Raw genomic sequence first — 21055 nt, forward strand, 5'->3', positions numbered from 1 at the left:
TTATAATAACAAACATCCAAGAACTGTCACTAAAAACATGAGCAACGTGAAGAACCCACACCAGGAGAGTGCAGTGAAGAAAGAACTACATCTTATAATAACAAACATCCAAGAACTGTCACTAAAAACATGAGCAACGTGAAGAACCCACACCAGGAGAGTGCAGCGAACAAAGAACTACATCTTATAATAACAAACATCCAAGAACTGTCACTAAAAACATGAGCAACATGAAGAACCCACACCAGGAGAGTGCAGTGAAGAAAGAACTACATCTTATAATAACAAACATCCAAGAACTGTCACTAAAAACATGAGCAACATGAAGAACCCACACCAGGAGAGTGCAGTGAAGAAAGAACTACATCTTATAATAACAAACATCCAAGAACTGTCACTAAAAACATGAGCAACATGAAGAACCCACACCAGGAGAGTGCAGTGAACAAAGAACTACATCTTATAATAACAAACATCCAAGAACTGTCACTAAAAACATGAGCAACATGAAGAACCCACACCAGGAGAGTGCAGTGAAGAAAGAACTACATCTTATAATAACAAACATCCAAGAACTGTCACTAAAAACATGAGCAACATGAAGAACCCACACCAGGAGAGTGCAGTGAAGAAAGAACTACATCTTATAATAACAAACATCCAAGAACTGTCACTAAAAACATGAGCAACATGAAGAACCCACACCAGGAGAGTGCAGTGAAGAAAGAACTACATCTTATAATAACAAACATCCAAGAACTGTCACTAAAAACATGAGCAACATGAAGAACCCACACCAGGAGAGTGCAGTGAACAAAGAACTACATCTTATAATAACAAACATCCAAGAACTGTCACTAAAAACATGAGCAACATGAAGAACCCACACCAGGAGAGTGCAGTGAACAAAGAACTACATCTTATAATAACAAACATCCAAGAACTGTCACTAAAAACATGAGCAACGTGAAGAACCCACACCAGGAGAGTGCAGTGAAGAAAGAACTACATCTTATAATAACAAACATCCAAGAACTGTCACTAAAAACATGAGCAACATGAAGAACCCACACCAGGAGAGTGCAGTGAAGAAAGAACTACATCTTATAATAACAAACATCCAAGAACTGTCACTAAAAACATGAGCAACATGAAGAACCCACACCAGGAGAGTGCAGTGAAGAAAGAACTACATCTTATAATAACAAACATCCAAGAACTGTCACTAAAAACATGAGCAACATGAAGAACCCACACCAGGAGAGTGCAGTGAAGAAAGAACTACATCTTATAATAACAAACATCCAAGAACTGTCACTAAAAACATGAGCAACATGAAGAACCCACACCAGGAGAGTGCAGTGAACAAAGAACTACATCTTATAATAACAAACATCCAAGAACTGTCACTAAAAACATGAGCAACATGAAGAACCCACACCAGGAGAGTGCAGTGAAGAAAGAACTACATCTTATAATAACAAACATCCAAGAACTGTCACTAAAAACATGAGCAACATGAAGAACCCACACCAGGAGAGTGCAGTGAAGAAAGAACTACATCTTATAATAACAAACATCCAAGAACTGTCACTAAAAACATGAGCAACATGAAGAACCCACACCAGGAGAGTGCAGTGAAGAAAGAACTACATCTTATAATAACAAACATCCAAGAACTGTCACTAAAACATGAGCAACATGAAGAACCCACACCAGGAGAGTGCAGTGAAGAAAGAACTACATCTTATAATAACAAACATCCAAGAACTGTCACTAAAAACATGAGCAACATGAAGAACCCACACCAGGAGAGTGCAGTGAAGAAAGAACTACATCTTATAATAACAAACATCCAAGAACTGTCACTAAAAACATGAGCAACATGAAGAACCCACACCAGGAGAGTGCAGTGAAGAAAGAACTACATCTTATAATAACAAACATCCAAGAACTGTCACTAAAAACATGAGCAACATGAAGAACCCACACCAGGAGAGTGCAGTGAAGAAAGAACTACATCTTATAATAACAAACATCCAAGAACTGTCACTAAAAACATGAGCAACATGAAGAACCCACACCAGGAGAGTGCAGTGAAGAAAGAACTACATCTTATAATAACAAACATCCAAGAACTGTCACTAAAAACATGAGCAACATGAAGAACCCACACCAGGAGAGTGCAGTGAAGAAAGAACTACATCTTATAATAACAAACATCCAAGAACTGTCACTAAAAACATGAGCAACATGAAGAACCCACACCAGGAGAGTGCAGTGAACAAAGAACTACATCTTATAATAACAAACATCCAAGAACTGTCACTAAAAACATGAGCAACATGAAGAACCCACACCAGGAGAGTGCAGTGAAGAAAGAACTACATCTTATAATAACAAACATCCAAGAACTGTCACTAAAAACATGAGCAACATGAAGAACCCACACCAGGAGAGTGCAGTGAAGAAAGAACTACATCTTATAATAACAAACATCCAAGAACTGTCACTAAAAACATGAGCAACATGAAGAACCCACACCAGGAGAGTGCAGTGAAGAAAGAACTACATCTTATAATAACAAACATCCAAGAACTGTCACTAAAAACATGAGCAACATGAAGAACCCACACCAGGAGAGTGCAGTGAAGAAAGAACTACATCTTATAATAACAAACATCCAAGAACTGTCACTAAAAACATGAGCAACGTGAAGAACCCACACCAGGAGAGTGCAGTGAAGAAAGAACTACATCTTATAATAACAAACATCCAAGAACTGTCACTAAAAACATGAGCAACATGAAGAACCCACACCAGGAGAGTGCAGTGAAGAAAGAACTACATCTTATAATAACAAACATCCAAGAACTGTCACTAAAAACATGAGCAACGTGAAGAACCCACACCAGGAGAGTGCAGTGAAGAAAGAACTACATCTTATAATAACAAACATCCAAGAACTGTCACTAAAAACATGAGCAACGTGAAGAACCCACACCAGGAGAGTGCAGTGAAGAAAGAACTACATCTTATAATAACAAACATCCAAGAACTGTCACTAAAAACATGAGCAACATGAAGAACCCACACCAGGAGAGTGCAGTGAAGAAAGAACTACATCTTATAATAACAAACATCCAAGAACTGTCACTAAAAACATGAGCAACGTGAAGAACCCACACCAGGAGAGTGCAGTGAAGAAAGAACTACATCTTATAATAACAAACATCCAAGAACTGTCACTAAAAACATGAGCAACATGAAGAACCCACACCAGGAGAGTGCAGTGAAGAAAGAACTACATCTTATAATAACAAACATCCAAGAACTGTCACTAAAAACATGAGCAACATGAAGAACCCACACCAGGAGAGTGCAGTGAAGAAAGAACTACATCTTATAATAACAAACATCCAAGAACTGTCACTAAAAACATGAGCAACATGAAGAACCCACACCAGGAGAGTGCAGTGAAGAAAGAACTACATCTTATAATAACAAACATCCAAGAACTGTCACTAAAAACATGAGCAACATGAAGAACCCACACCAGGAGAGTGCAGTGAAGAAAGAACTACATCTTATAATAACAAACATCCAAGAACTGTCACTAAAAACATGAGCAACATGAAGAACCCACACCAGGAGAGTGCAGTGAAGAAAGAACTACATCTTATAATAACAAACATCCAAGAACTGTCACTAAAAACATGAGCAACGTGAAGAACCCACACCAGGAGAGTGCAGTGAAGAAAGAACTACATCTTATAATAACAAACATCCAAGAACTGTCACTAAAAACATGAGCAACATGAAGAACCCACACCAGGAGAGTGCAGTGAAGAAAGAACTACATCTTATAATAACAAACATCCAAGAACTGTCACTAAAAACATGAGCAACATGAAGAACCCACACCAGGAGAGTGCAGTGAAGAAAGAACTACATCTTATAATAACAAACATCCAAGAACTGTCACTAAAAACATGAGCAACATGAAGAACCCACACCAGGAGAGTGCAGTGAACAAAGAACTACATCTTATAATAACAAACATCCAAGAACTGTCACTAAAAACATGAGCAACATGAAGAACCCACACCAGGAGAGTGCAGTGAAGAAAGAACTACATCTTATAATAACAAACATCCAAGAACTGTCACTAAAAACATGAGCAACATGAAGAACCCACACCAGGAGAGTGCAGTGAACAAAGAACTACATCTTATAATAACAAACATCCAAGAACTGTCACTAAAAACATGAGCAACATGAAGAACCCACACCAGGAGAGTGCAGTGAACAAAGAACTACATCTTATAATAACAAACATCCAAGAACTGTCACTAAAAACATGAGCAACATGAAGAACCCACACCAGGAGAGTGCAGTGAAGAAAGAACTACATCTTATAATAACAAACATCCAAGAACTGTCACTAAAAACATGAGCAACATGAAGAACCCACACCAGGAGAGTGCAGTGAAGAAAGAACTACATCTTATAATAACAAACATCCAAGAACTGTCACTAAAAACATGAGCAACATGAAGAACCCACACCAGGAGAGTGCAGTGAAGAAAGAACTACATCTTATAATAACAAACATCCAAGAACTGTCACTAAAAACATGAGCAACATGAAGAACCCACACCAGGAGAGTGCAGTGAAGAAAGAACTACATCTTATAATAACAAACATCCAAGAACTGTCACTAAAAACATGAGCAACATGAAGAACCCACACCAGGAGAGTGCAGTGAAGAAAGAACTACATCTTATAATAACAAACATCCAAGAACTGTCACTAAAAACATGAGCAACATGAAGAACCCACACCAGGAGAGTGCAGTGAACAAAGAACTACATCTTATAATAACAAACATCCAAGAACTGTCACTAAAAACATGAGCAACGTGAAGAACCCACACCAGGAGAGTGCAGTGAAGAAAGAACTACATCTTATAATAACAAACATCCAAGAACTGTCACTAAAAACATGAGCAACATGAAGAACCCACACCAGGAGAGTGCAGTGAACAAAGAACTACATCTTATAATAACAAACATCCAAGAACTGTCACTAAAAACATGAGCAACATGAAGAACCCACACCAGGAGAGTGCAGTGAACAAAGAACTACATCTTATAATAACAAACATCCAAGAACTGTCACTAAAAACATGAGCAACATGAAGAACCCACACCAGGAGAGTGCAGTGAACAAAGAACTACATCTTATAATAACAAACATCCAAGAACTGTCACTAAAAACATGAGCAACATGAAGAACCCACACCAGGAGAGTGCAGTGAACAAAGAACTACATCTTATAATAACAAACATCCAAGAACTGTCACTAAAAACATGAGCAACATGAAGAACCCACACCAGGAGAGTGCAGTGAAGAAAGAACTACATCTTATAATAACAAACATCCAAGAACTGTCACTAAAAACATGAGCAACATGAAGAACCCACACCAGGAGAGTGCAGTGAAGAAAGAACTACATCTTATAATAACAAACATCCAAGAACTGTCACTAAAAACATGAGCAACATGAAGAACCCACACCAGGAGAGTGCAGTGAAGAAAGAACTACATCTTATAATAACAAACATCCAAGAACTGTCACTAAAAACATGAGCAACATGAAGAACCCACACCAGGAGAGTGCAGTGAAGAAAGAACTACATCTTATAATAACAAACATCCAAGAACTGTCACTAAAAACATGAGCAACATGAAGAACCCACACCAGGAGAGTGCAGTGAAGAAAGAACTACATCTTATAATAACAAACATCCAAGAACTGTCACTAAAAACATGAGCAACATGAAGAACCCACACCAGGAGAGTGCAGTGAAGAAAGAACTACATCTTATAATAACAAACATCCAAGAACTGTCACTAAAAACATGAGCAACATGAAGAACCCACACCAGGAGAGTGCAGTGAAGAAAGAACTACATCTTATAATAACAAACATCCAAGAACTGTCACTAAAAACATGAGCAACATGAAGAACCCACACCAGGAGAGTGCAGTGAAGAAAGAACTACATCTTATAATAACAAACATCCAAGAACTGTCACTAAAAACATGAGCAACATGAAGAACCCACACCAGGAGAGTGCAGTGAAGAAAGAACTACATCTTATAATAACAAACATCCAAGAACTGTCACTAAAAACATGAGCAACATGAAGAACCCACACCAGGAGAGTGCAGTGAAGAAAGAACTACATCTTATAATAACAAACATCCAAGAACTGTCACTAAAAACATGAGCAACATGAAGAACCCACACCAGGAGAGTGCAGTGAAGAAAGAACTACATCTTATAATAACAAACATCCAAGAACTGTCACTAAAAACATGAGCAACATGAAGAACCCACACCAGGAGAGTGCAGTGAAGAAAGAACTACATCTTATAATAACAAACATCCAAGAACTGTCACTAAAAACATGAGCAACATGAAGAACCCACACCAGGAGAGTGCAGTGAACAAAGAACTACATCTTATAATAACAAACATCCAAGAACTGTCACTAAAAACATGAGCAACATGAAGAACCCACACCAGGAGAGTGCAGTGAAGAAAGAACTACATCTTATAATAACAAACATCCAAGAACTGTCACTAAAAACATGAGCAACGTGAAGAACCCACACCAGGAGAGTGCAGTGAAGAAAGAACTACATCTTATAATAACAAACATCCAAGAACTGTCACTAAAAACATGAGCAACATGAAGAACCCACACCAGGAGAGTGCAGTGAAGAAAGAACTACATCTTATAATAACAAACATCCAAGAACTGTCACTAAAAACATGAGCAACATGAAGAACCCACACCAGGAGAGTGCAGTGAAGAAAGAACTACATCTTATAATAACAAACATCCAAGAACTGTCACTAAAAACATGAGCAACATGAAGAACCCACACCAGGAGAGTGCAGTGAAGAAAGAACTACATCTTATAATAACAAACATCCAAGAACTGTCACTAAAAACATGAGCAACATGAAGAACCCACACCAGGAGAGTGCAGTGAAGAAAGAACTACATCTTATAATAACAAACATCCAAGAACTGTCACTAAAAACATGAGCAACATGAAGAACCCACACCAGGAGAGTGCAGTGAAGAAAGAACTACATCTTATAATAACAAACATCCAAGAACTGTCACTAAAAACATGAGCAACATGAAGAACCCACACCAGGAGAGTGCAGTGAAGAAAGAACTACATCTTACAATAACAAACATCCAAGAACTGTCACTAAAAACATGAGCAACATGAAGAACCCACACCAGGAGAGTGCAGTGAAGAAAGAACTACATCTTATAATAACAAACATCCAAGAACTGTCACTAAAAACATGAGCAACATGAAGAACCCACACCAGGAGAGTGCAGTGAAGAAAGAACTACATCTTATAATAACAAACATCCAAGAACTGTCACTAAAAACATGAGCAACATGAAGAACCCACACCAGGAGAGTGCAGTGAAGAAAGAACTACATCTTATAATAACAAACATCCAAGAACTGTCACTAAAAACATGAGCAACGTGAAGAACCCACACCAGGAGAGTGCAGTGAAGAAAGAACTACATCTTATAATAACAAACATCCAAGAACTGTCACTAAAAACATGAGCAACATGAAGAACCCACACCAGGAGAGTGCAGTGAAGAAAGAACTACATCTTATAATAACAAACATCCAAGAACTGTCACTAAAAACATGAGCAACATGAAGAACCCACACCAGGAGAGTGCAGTGAAGAAAGAACTACATCTTATAATAACAAACATCCAAGAACTGTCACTAAAAACATGAGCAACATGAAGAACCCACACCAGGAGAGTGCAGTGAAGAAAGAACTACATCTTATAATAACAAACATCCAAGAACTGTCACTAAAAACATGAGCAACGTGAAGAACCCACACCAGGAGAGTGCAGTGAAGAAAGAACTACATCTTATAATAACAAACATCCAAGAACTGTCACTAAAAACATGAGCAACGTGAAGAACCCACACCAGGAGAGTGCAGTGAAGAAAGAACTACATCTTATAATAACAAACATCCAAGAACTGTCACTAAAAACATGAGCAACATGAAGAACCCACACCAGGAGAGTGCAGTGAAGAAAGAACTACATCTTATAATAACAAACATCCAAGAACTGTCACTAAAAACATGAGCAACGTGAAGAACCCACACCAGGAGAGTGCAGTGAAGAAAGAACTACATCTTATAATAACAAACATCCAAGAACTGTCACTAAAAACATGAGCAACGTGAAGAACCCACACCAGGAGAGTGCAGTGAAGAAAGAACTACATCTTATAATAACAAACATCCAAGAACTGTCACTAAAAACATGAGCAACATGAAGAACCCACACCAGGAGAGTGCAGTGAAGAAAGAACTACATCTTATAATAACAAACATCCAAGAACTGTCACTAAAAACATGAGCAACATGAAGAACCCACACCAGGAGAGTGCAGTGAAGAAAGAACTACATCTTATAATAACAAACATCCAAGAACTGTCACTAAAAACATGAGCAACGTGAAGAACCCACACCAGGAGAGTGCAGTGAAGAAAGAACTACATCTTATAATAACAAACATCCAAGAACTGTCACTAAAAACATGAGCAACGTGAAGAACCCACACCAGGAGAGTGCAGTGAAGAAAGAACTACATCTTATAATAACAAACATCCAAGAACTGTCACTAAAAACATGAGCAACGTGAAGAACCCACACCAGGAGAGTGCAGTGAAGAAAGAACTACATCTTATAATAACAAACATCCAAGAACTGTCACTAAAAACATGAGCAACATGAAGAACCCACACCAGGAGAGTGCAGTGAAGAAAGAACTACATCTTATAATAACAAACATCCAAGAACTGTCACTAAAAACATGAGCAACATGAAGAACCCACACCAGGAGAGTGCAGTGAAGAAAGAACTACATCTTATAATAACAAACATCCAAGAACTGTCACTAAAAACATGAGCAACGTGAAGAACCCACACCAGGAGAGTGCAGTGAAGAAAGAACTACATCTTATAATAACAAACATCCAAGAACTGTCACTAAAAACATGAGCAACATGAAGAACCCACACCAGGAGAGTGCAGTGAAGAAAGAACTACATCTTATAATAACAAACATCCAAGAACTGTCACTAAAAACATGAGCAACGTGAAGAACCCACACCAGGAGAGTGCAGTGAAGAAAGAACTACATCTTATAATAACAAACATCCAAGAACTGTCACTAAAAACATGAGCAACATGAAGAACCCACACCAGGAGAGTGCAGTGAAGAAAGAACTACATCTTATAATAACAAACATCCAAGAACTGTCACTAAAAACATGAGCAACATGAAGAACCCACACCAGGAGAGTGCAGTGAAGAAAGAACTACATCTTATAATAACAAACATCCAAGAACTGTCACTAAAAACATGAGCAACATGAAGAACCCACACCAGGAGAGTGCAGTGAAGAAAGAACTACATCTTATAATAACAAACATCCAAGAACTGTCACTAAAAACATGAGCAACATGAAGAACCCACACCAGGAGAGTGCAGTGAAGAAAGAACTACATCTTATAATAACAAACATCCAAGAACTGTCACTAAAAACATGAGCAACGTGAAGAACCCACACCAGGAGAGTGCAGTGAACAAAGAACTACATCTTATAATAACAAACATCCAAGAACTGTCACTAAAAACATGAGCAACATGAAGAACCCACACCAGGAGAGTGCAGTGAAGAAAGAACTACATCTTATAATAACAAACATCCAAGAACTGTCACTAAAAACATGAGCAACATGAAGAACCCACACCAGGAGAGTGCAGTGAAGAAAGAACTACATCTTATAATAACAAACATCCAAGAACTGTCACTAAAAACATGAGCAACGTGAAGAACCCACACCAGGAGAGTGCAGTGAAGAAAGAACTACATCTTATAATAACAAACATCCAAGAACTGTCACTAAAAACATGAGCAACATGAAGAACCCACACCAGGAGAGTGCAGTGAACAAAGAACTACATCTTATAATAACAAACATCCAAGAACTGTCACTAAAAACATGAGCAACATGAAGAACCCACACCAGGAGAGTGCAGTGAAGAAAGAACTACATCTTATAATAACAAACATCCAAGAACTGTCACTAAAAACATGAGCAACGTGAAGAACCCACACCAGGAGAGTGCAGTGAAGAAAGAACTACATCTTATAATAACAAACATCCAAGAACTGTCACTAAAAACATGAGCAACGTGAAGAACCCACACCAGGAGAGTGCAGTGAAGAAAGAACTACATCTTATAATAACAAACATCCAAGAACTGTCACTAAAAACATGAGCAACGTGAAGAACCCACACCAGGAGAGTGCAGTGAAGAAAGAACTACATCTTATAATAACAAACATCCAAGAACTGTCACTAAAAACATGAGCAACGTGAAGAACCCACACCAGGAGAGTGCAGTGAAGAAAGAACTACATCTTATAATAACAAACATCCAAGAACTGTCACTAAAAACATGAGCAACGTGAAGAACCCACACCAGGAGAGTGCAGTGAAGAAAGAACTACATCTTATAATAACAAACATCCAAGAACTGTCACTAAAAACATGAGCAACATGAAGAACCCACACCAGGAGAGTGCAGTGAAGAAAGAACTACATCTTATAATAACAAACATCCAAGAACTGTCACTAAAAACATGAGCAACGTGAAGAACCCACACCAGGAGAGTGCAGTGAACAAAGAACTACATCTTATAATAACAAACATCCAAGAACTGTCACTAAAAACATGAGCAACATGAAGAACCCACACCAGGAGAGTGCAGTGAAGAAAGAACTACATCTTATAATAACAAACATCCAAGAACTGTCACTAAAAACATGAGCAACGTGAAGAACCCACACCAGGAGAGTGCAGTGAACAAAGAACTACATCTTATAATAACAAACATCCAAGAACTGTCACTAAAAACATGAGCAACATGAAGAACCCACACCAGGAGAGTGCAGTGAAGAAAGAACTACATCTTATAATAACAAACATCCAAGAACTGTCACTAAAAACATGAGCAACATGAAGAACCCACACCAGGAGAGTGCAGTGAAGAAAGAACTACATCTTATAATAACAAACATCCAAGAACTGTCACTAAAAACATGAGCAACATGAAGAACCCACACCAGGGGAGTGCAGTGAAGAAAGAACTACATCTTATAATAACAAACATCCAAGAACTGTCACTAAAAACATGAGCAACATGAAGAACCCACACCAGGAGAGTGCAGTGAAGAAAGAACTACATCTTATAATAACAAACATCCAAGAACTGTCACTAAAAACATGAGCAACATGAAGAACCCACACCAGGAGAGTGCAGTGAAGAAAGAACTACATCTTATAATAACAAACATCCAAGAACTGTCACTAAAAACATGAGCAACGTGAAGAACCCACACCAGGAGAGTGCAGTGAAGAAAGAACTACATCTTATAATAACAAACATCCAAGAACTGTCACTAAAAACATGAGCAACATGAAGAACCCACACCAGGAGAGTGCAGTGAAGAAAGAACTACATCTTATAATAACAAACATCCAAGAACTGTCACTAAAAACATGAGCAACATGAAGAACCCACACCAGGAGAGTGCAGTGAAGAAAGAACTACATCTTATAATAACAAACATCCAAGAACTGTCACTAAAAACATGAGCAACGTGAAGAACCCACACCAGGAGAGTGCAGTGAAGAAAGAACTACATCTTATAATAACAAACATCCAAGAACTGTCACTAAAAACATGAGCAACGTGAAGAACCCACACCAGGAGAGTGCAGTGAACAAAGAACTACATCTTATAATAACAAACATCCAAGAACTGTCACTAAAAACATGAGCAACATGAAGAACCCACACCAGGAGAGTGCAGTGAACAAAGAACTACATCTTATAATAACAAACATCCAAGAACTGTCACTAAAAACATGAGCAACATGAAGAACCCACACCAGGAGAGTGCAGTGAAGAAAGAACTACATCTTATAATAACAAACATCCAAGAACTGTCACTAAAAACATGAGCAACATGAAGAACCCACACCAGGAGAGTGCAGTGAAGAAAGAACTACATCTTATAATAACAAACATCCAAGAACTGTCACTAAAAACATGAGCAACGTGAAGAACCCACACCAGGAGAGTGCAGTGAACAAAGAACTACATCTTATAATAACAAACATCCAAGAACTGTCACTAAAAACATGAGCAACATGAAGAACCCACACCAGGAGAGTGCAGTGAAGAAAGAACTACATCTTATAATAACAAACATCCAAGAACTGTCACTAAAAACATGAGCAACGTGAAGAACCCACACCAGGAGAGTGCAGTGAAGAAAGAACTACATCTTATAATAACAAACATCCAAGAACTGTCACTAAAAACATGAGCAACATGAAGAACCCACACCAGGAGAGTGCAGTGAACAAAGAACTACATCTTATAATAACAAACATCCAAGAACTGTCACTAAAAACATGAGCAACATGAAGAACCCACACCAGGAGAGTGCAGTGAAGAAAGAACTACATCTTATAATAACAAACATCCAAGAACTGTCACTAAAAACATGAGCAACATGAAGAACCCACACCAGGAGAGTGCAGTGAAGAAAGAACTACATCTTATAATAACAAACATCCAAGAACTGTCACTAAAAACATGAGCAACGTGAAGAACCCACACCAGGAGAGTGCAGTGAAGAAAGAACTACATCTTATAATAACAAACATCCAAGAACTGTCACTAAAAACATGAGCAACATGAAGAACCCACACCAGGAGAGTGCAGTGAAGAAAGAACTACATCTTATAATAACAAACATCCAAGAACTGTCACTAAAAACATGAGCAACATGAAGAACCCACACCAGGAGAGTGCAGTGAAGAAAGAACTACATCTTATAATAACAAACATCCAAGAACTGTCACTAAAAACATGAGCAACATGAAGAACCCACACCAGGAGAGTGCAGTGAAGAAAGAACTACATCTTATAATAACAAACATCCAAGAACTGTCACTAAAAACATGAGCAACGTGAAGAACCCACACCAGGAGAGTGCAGTGAAGAAAGAACTACATCTTATAATAACAAACATCCAAGAACTGTCACTAAAAACATGAGCAACATGAAGAACCCACACCAGGAGAGTGCAGTGAAGAAAGAACTACATCTTATAATAACAAACATCCAAGAACTGTCACTAAAAACATGAGCAACATGAAGAACCCACACCAGGAGAGTGCAGTGAAGAAAGAACTACATCTTATAATAACAAACATCCAAGAACTGTCACTAAAAACATGAGCAACGTGAAGAACCCACACCAGGAGAGTGCAGTGAAGAAAGAACTACATCTTATAATAACAAACATCCAAGAACTGTCACTAAAAACATGAGCAACATGAAGAACCCACACCAGGAGAGTGCAGTGAAGAAAGAACTACATCTTATAATAACAAACATCCAAGAACTGTCACTAAAAACATGAGCAACATGAAGAACCCACACCAGGAGAGTGCAGTGAACAAAGAACTACATCTTATAATAACAAACATCCAAGAACTGTCACTAAAAACATGAGCAACGTGAAGAACCCACACCAGGAGAGTGCAGTGAAGAAAGAACTACATCTTATAATAACAAACATCCAAGAACTGTCACTAAAAACATGAGCAACATGAAGAACCCACACCAGGAGAGTGCAGTGAAGAAAGAACTACATCTTATAATAACAAACATCCAAGAACTGTCACTAAAAACATGAGCAACATGAAGAACCCACACCAGGAGAGTGCAGTGAACAAAGAACTACATCTTATAATAACAAACATCCAAGAACTGTCACTAAAAACATGAGCAACGTGAAGAACCCACACCAGGAGAGTGCAGTGAACAAAGAACTACATCTTATAATAACAAACATCCAAGAACTGTCACTAAAAACATGAGCAACATGAAGAACCCACACCAGGAGAGTGCAGCGAAGAAAGAACTACATCTTATAATAACAAACATCCAAGAACTGTCACTAAAAACATGAGCAACGTGAAGAACCCACACCAGGAGAGTGCAGCGAACAAAGAACTACATCTTATAATAACAAACATCCAAGAACTGTCACTAAAAACATGAGCAACGTGAAGAACCCACACCAGGAGAGTGCAGTGAAGAAAGAACTACATCTTATAATAACAAACATCCAAGAACTGTCACTAAAAACATGAGCAACATGAAGAACCCACACCAGGAGAGTGCAGTGAAGAAAGAACTACATCTTATAATAACAAACATCCAAGAACTGTCACTAAAAACATGAGCAACATGAAGAACCCACACCAGGAGAGTGCAGTGAAGAAAGAACTACATCTTATAATAACAAACATCCAAGAACTGTCACTAAAAACATGAGCAACATGAAGAACCCACACCAGGAGAGTGCAGTGAAGAAAGAGCTACATCTTATAATAACAAACATCCAAGAACTGTCACTAAAAACATGAGCAACATGAAGAACCCACACCAGGAGAGTGCAGTGAAGAAAGAACTACATCTTATAATAACAAACATCCAAGAACTGTCACTAAAAACATGAGCAACGTGAAGAACCCACACCAGGAGAGTGCAGTGAAGAAAGAACTACATCTTATAATAACAAACATCCAAGAACTGTCACTAAAAACATGAGCAACATGAAGAACCCACACCAGGAGAGTGCAGTGAAGAAAGAACTACATCTTATAATAACAAACATCCAAGAACTGTCACTAAAAACATGAGCAACATGAAGAACCCACACCAGGAGAGTGCAGTGAAGAAAGAACTACATCTTATAATAACAAACATCCAAGAACTGTCACTAAAAACATGAGCAACATGAAGAACCCACACCAGGAGAGTGCAGTGAACAAAGAACTACATCTTATAATAACAAACATCCAAGAACTGTCACTAAAAACATGAGCAACATGAAGAACCCACACCAGGAGAGTGCAGCGAAGAAAGAACTACATCTTATAATAACAAACATCCAAGAACTGTCACTAAAAACATGAGCAACGTGAAGAACCCACACCAGGAGAGTGCAGTGAAGAAAGAACTACATCTTATAATAACAAACATCCAAGAACTGTCACTAAAAACATGAGCAACGTGAAGAACCCACACCAGGAGAGTGCAGTGAAGAAAGAACTACATCTTATAATAACAAACATCCAAGAACTGTCACTAAAAACATGAGCAACATGAAGAACCCACACCAGGAGAGTGCAGTGAAGAAAGAACTACATCTTATAATAACAAACATCCAAGAACTGTCACTAAAAACATGAGCAACGTGAAGAACCCACACCAGGAGAGTGCAGTGAAGAAAGAACTACATCTTATAATAACAAACATCCAAGAACTGTCACTAAAAACATGAGCAACGTGAAGAACCCACACCAGGAGAGTGCAGTGAAGAAAGAACTACATCTTATAATAACAAACATCCAAGAACTGTCACTAAAAACATGAGCAACGTGAAGAACCCACACCAGGAGAGTGCAGTGAAGAAAGAACTACATCTTATAATAACAAACATCCAAGAACTGTCACTAAAAACATGAGCAACATGAAGAACCCACACCAGGAGAGTGCAGTGAAGAAAGAACTACATCTTATAATAACAAACATCCAAGAACTGTCACTAAAAACATGAGCAACATGAAGAACCCACACCAGGAGAGTGCAGTGAAGAAAGAACTACATCTTATAATAACAAACATCCAAGAACTGTCACTAAAAACATGAGCAACATGAAGAACCCACACCAGGAGAGTGCAGTGAAGAAAGAACTACATCTTATAATAACAAACATCCAAGAACTGTCACTAAAAACATGAGCAACATGAAGAACCCACACCAGGAGAGTGCAGCGAAGAAAGAACTACATCTTATAATAACAAACATCCAAGAACTGTCACTAAAAACATGAGCAACATGAAGAACCCACACCAGGAGAGTGCAGTGAAGAAAGAACTACATCTTATAATAACAAACATCCAAGAACTGTCACTAAAAACATGAGCAACATGAAGAACCCACACCAGGAGAGTGCAGTGAAGAAAGAACTACATCTTATAATAACAAACATCCAAGAACTGTCACTAAAAACATGAGCAACATGAAGAACCCACACCAGGAGAGTGCAGTGAAGAAAGAGCTACATCTTATAATAACAAACATCCAAGAACTGTCACTAAAAACATGAGCAACGTGAAGAACCCACACCAGGAGAGTGCAGTGAAGAAAGAACTACATCTTATAATAACAAACATCCAAGAACTGTCACTAAAAACATGAGCAACATGAAGAACCCACACCAGGAGAGTGCAGTGAAGAAAGAACTACATCTTATAATAACAAACATCCAAGAACTGTCACTAAAAACATGAGCAACATGAAGAACCCACACCAGGAGAGTGCAGTGAAGAAAGAACTACATCTTATAATAACAAACATCCAAGAACTGTCACTAAAAACATGAGCAACATGAAGAACCCACACCAGGAGAGTGCAGCGAACAAAGAACTACATCTTATAATAACAAACATCCAAGAACTGTCACTAAAAACATGAGCAACGTGAAGAACCCACACCAGGAGAGTGCAGTGAAGAAAGAACTACATCTTATAATAACAAACATCCAAGAACTGTCACTAAAAACATGAGCAACATGAAGAACCCACACCAGGAGAGTGCAGTGAAGAAAGAACTACATCTTATAATAACAAACATCCAAGAACTGTCACTAAAAACATGAGCAACATGAAGAACCCACACCAGGAGAGTGCAGTGAAGAAAGAACTACATCTTATAATAACAAACATCCAAGAACTGTCACTAAAAACATGAGCAACGTGAAGAACCCACACCAGGAGAGTGCAGTGAAGAAAGAACTACATCTTATAATAACAAACATCCAAGAACTGTCACTAAAAACATGAGCAACATGAAGAACCCACACCAGGAGAGTGCAGTGAAGAAAGAACTACATCTTATAATAACAAACATCCAAGAACTGTCACTAAAAACATGAGCAACGTGAAGAACCCACACCAGGAGAGTGCAGTGAAGAAAGAACTACATCTTATAATAACAAACATCCAAGAACTGTCACTAAAAACATGAGCAACATGAAGAACCCACACCAGGAGAGTGCAGTGAAGAAAGAACTACATCTTATAATAACAAACATCCAAGAACTGTCACTAAAAACATGAGCAACATGAAGAACCCACACCAGGAGAGTGCAGTGAAGAAAGAACTACATCTTATAATAACAAACATCCAAGAACTGTCACTAAAAACATGAGCAACACGAAGAACCCACACCAGGAGAGTGCAGTGAAGAAAGAACTACATCTTATAATAACAAACATCCAAGAACTGTCACTAAAAACATGAGCAACATGAAGAACCCACACCAGGAGAGTGCAGTGAAGAAAGAACTACATCTTATAATAACAAACATCCAAGAACTGTCACTAAAAACATGAGCAACGTGAAGAACCCACACCAGGAGAGTGCAGTGAAGAAAGAACTACATCTTATAATAACAAACATCCAAGAACTGTCACTAAAAACATGAGCAACGTGAAGAACCCACACCAGGAGAGTGCAGTGAAGAAAGAACTACATCTTATAATAACAAACATCCAAGAACTGTCACTAAAAACATGAGCAACGTGAAGAACCCACACCAGGAGAGTGCAGTGAAGAAAGAACTACATCTTATAATAACAAACATCCAAGAACTGTCACTAAAAACATGAGCAACGTGAAGAACCCACACCAGGAGAGTGCAGTGAAGAAAGAACTACATCTTATAATAACAAACATCCAAGAACTGTCACTAAAAACATGAGCAACATGAAGAACCCACACCAGGAGAGTGCAGCGAAGAAAGAACTACATCTTATAATAACAAACATCCAAGAACTGTCACTAAAAACATGAGCAACGTGAAGAACCCACACCAGGAGAGTGCAGTGAACAAAGAACTACATCTTATAATAACAAACATCCAAGAACTGTCACTAAAAACATGAGCAACATGAAGAACCCACACCAGGAGAGTGCAGTGAAGAAAGAACTACATCTTATAATAACAAACATCCAAGAACTGTCACTAAAAACATGAGCAACATGAAGAACCCACACCAGGAGAGTGCAGTGAACAAAGAACTACATCTTATAATAACAAACATCCAAGAACTGTCACTAAAAACATGAGCAACATGAAGAACCCACACCAGGAGAGTGCAGCGAAGAAAGAACTACATCTTATAATAACAAACATCCAAGAACTGTCACTAAAAACATGAGCAACATGAAGAACCCACACCAGGAGAGTGCAGTGAAGAAAGAACTACATCTTATAATAACAAACATCCAAGAACTGTCACTAAAAACATGAGCAACGTGAAGAACCCACACCAGGAGAGTGCAGTGAAGAAAGAACTACATCTTATAATAACAAACATCCAAGAACTGTCACTAAAAACATGAGCAACGTGAAGAACCCACACCAGGAGAGTGCAGTGAACAAAGAACTACATCTTATAATAACAAACATCCAAGAACTGTCACTAAAAACATGAGCAACATGAAGAACCCACACCAGGAGAGTGCAGTGAACAAAGAACTACATCTTATAATAACAAACATCCAAGAACTGTCACTAAAAACATGAGCAACATGAAGAACCCACACCAGGAGAGTGCAGTGAACAAAGAACTACATCTTATAATAACAAACATCCAAGAACTGTCACTAAAAACATGAGCAACATGAAGAACCCACACCAGGAGAGTGCAGTGAACAAAGAACTACATCTTATAATAACAAACATCCAAGAACTGTCACTAAAACATGAGCAACGTGAAGAACCCACACCAGGAGAGTGCAGTGAACAAAGAACTACATCTTATAATAACAAACATCCAAGAACTGTCACTAAAAACATGAGCAATGCGAAGAACCCACACCAGGAGAGTGCAGTGAACAAAGAATTACATCTTATAATAACAAACATCCAAGAACTGTCACTAAAAATGGACAAATTTGAAAACAAAATGGATATTAGCAAACAAGAATGCAGTAAACAACTGGAACTTATAAATGGAATAGTACAAAAACAATCTGAACAGATTCTTGCCTTAGAGGAAACAGTAACTGACCTAGATACTAGAGTGACAGAAAATGAACATCACAATGAATTTCTTCTGAAACAAAACACCAGGCTGATCAAGAAACTAGAAGAACTTGAAAGTAGATCAAGGAGGAATAACATAAGAATATATGGAATTCCTGATAAAGAAGAGGGTGCTAACATGATTCAATTCCTCAAGTAGGGGGTTTTCATCAGCACTAAACATGCCCAAATCCCTCTTTTGTAATTGAGAGGGCTCATCAGTCCCTGGCAAATCCAGATTCATCTCTTGAGTTCATCTAACACCAGGTCTATAATAGTTAGATTTCTTTCCTCGCAAAACAAGGACTTAGTGCTGAAATCAGCTTGGACTAATTCCCCTATCAAAATGGGTGAATAATTATTCATTTTGACAATGACTACACCTCTGCAGTCATATCCAGAAGAAAGGGGTGTGTTCCTGTAATTAAGTCCTTGAAATAAGCCAATATTAAAGCTCAAATTCTTTTGCCTGAAAGAATAAAAATCACCTTGCCAGAAAGAGTGAAGATCTTTGATTCCCTACAAGAAGCAGTAGAATTTATCCAAAAGAAGAAAATACTGTCGGGCATAGAAGAAATGGAATGGTCATCCCAGAGTTTGAAGAGACAGGCAACAAAAAATGGATGGTCTATAAAGGAAGGAGCAAACAAAACTAAGAAACTAAAGGACAAATGAATACATTCCTTCTAATTTTAAATACTTTGTTTTAGGAATCATAATATATTTGATTCTGTAAAGGCTCTATGCTGTAAGGTAATGTGAATCATTTTTATTATTAACTTTCTCTTTTCCTTTCTATATCTACTTCTTCTAATTACGCATAGTACTAAGTATTTAAATACCATTCTCTCTCTCTCTCTCTCTTCTTCCTTCCTCTTCTTTTTTGTTACCAATGTTCCTTTTCTCTCTTTTCCCCATTATAAGTACTTTACATACTTTTCCCTTTTAAATAACTACAAATGATGTATGTTTTCTAATTCTTCAGTAATAGTTTAATTTGACTTAATACCAAAGTGCATTTTATTCTAGTGGGTCAGTGGTGGGGCAACAAGGTGTTTATGATTAGTGTCTCTAACTAGATGTCTTAGACTCTTTGTTTAGATACACTTAAACATTAATACAGTCCATTACTGGTGTTTTATAGATAGCTAAATATAAGTTTATATATATATATATATATATATATATATATATATATATATATATATATAGATTCACTATGTAATTTTGAAATACTGAAATCCCGAATTTCAGTATTTCAAAATTACATAGTTGAAGACACCAAACACAGAAGCCCTAAAATCCCAATGCTACATTACAGATACAGCAGACACAAACACATACATATCACTTTCCCCACAACTCAAATATAATATCCTACACTACTGATAAACAGGGGGGCATGCCCCCCCCTGCACCCCCCATGTGGGGGGCTGTCCCCCCACCCCCTACTTAATATATACTAACTCTGAGATCGCGCAATCAAATACACACAAGTAACTCACTCCCACACATTATACACACCCTTGCACACACACATCACAGTCAAACCACACACTGGCAGACACTAAAGCCCCTAACCAACAGACATACACATACATACATACCCAAACTCACATCTTACCATTCACACACCACAACACCAGAAGCGCTA

The sequence above is a fragment of the Protopterus annectens genome, chromosome 11.part0, assembly GCF_019279795.1.
Source record: "Protopterus annectens isolate FY-2018-M chromosome 11.part0, PAN1.0, whole genome shotgun sequence".
Lineage (NCBI taxonomy): Eukaryota > Metazoa > Chordata > Ceratodontiformes > Protopteridae > Protopterus > Protopterus annectens.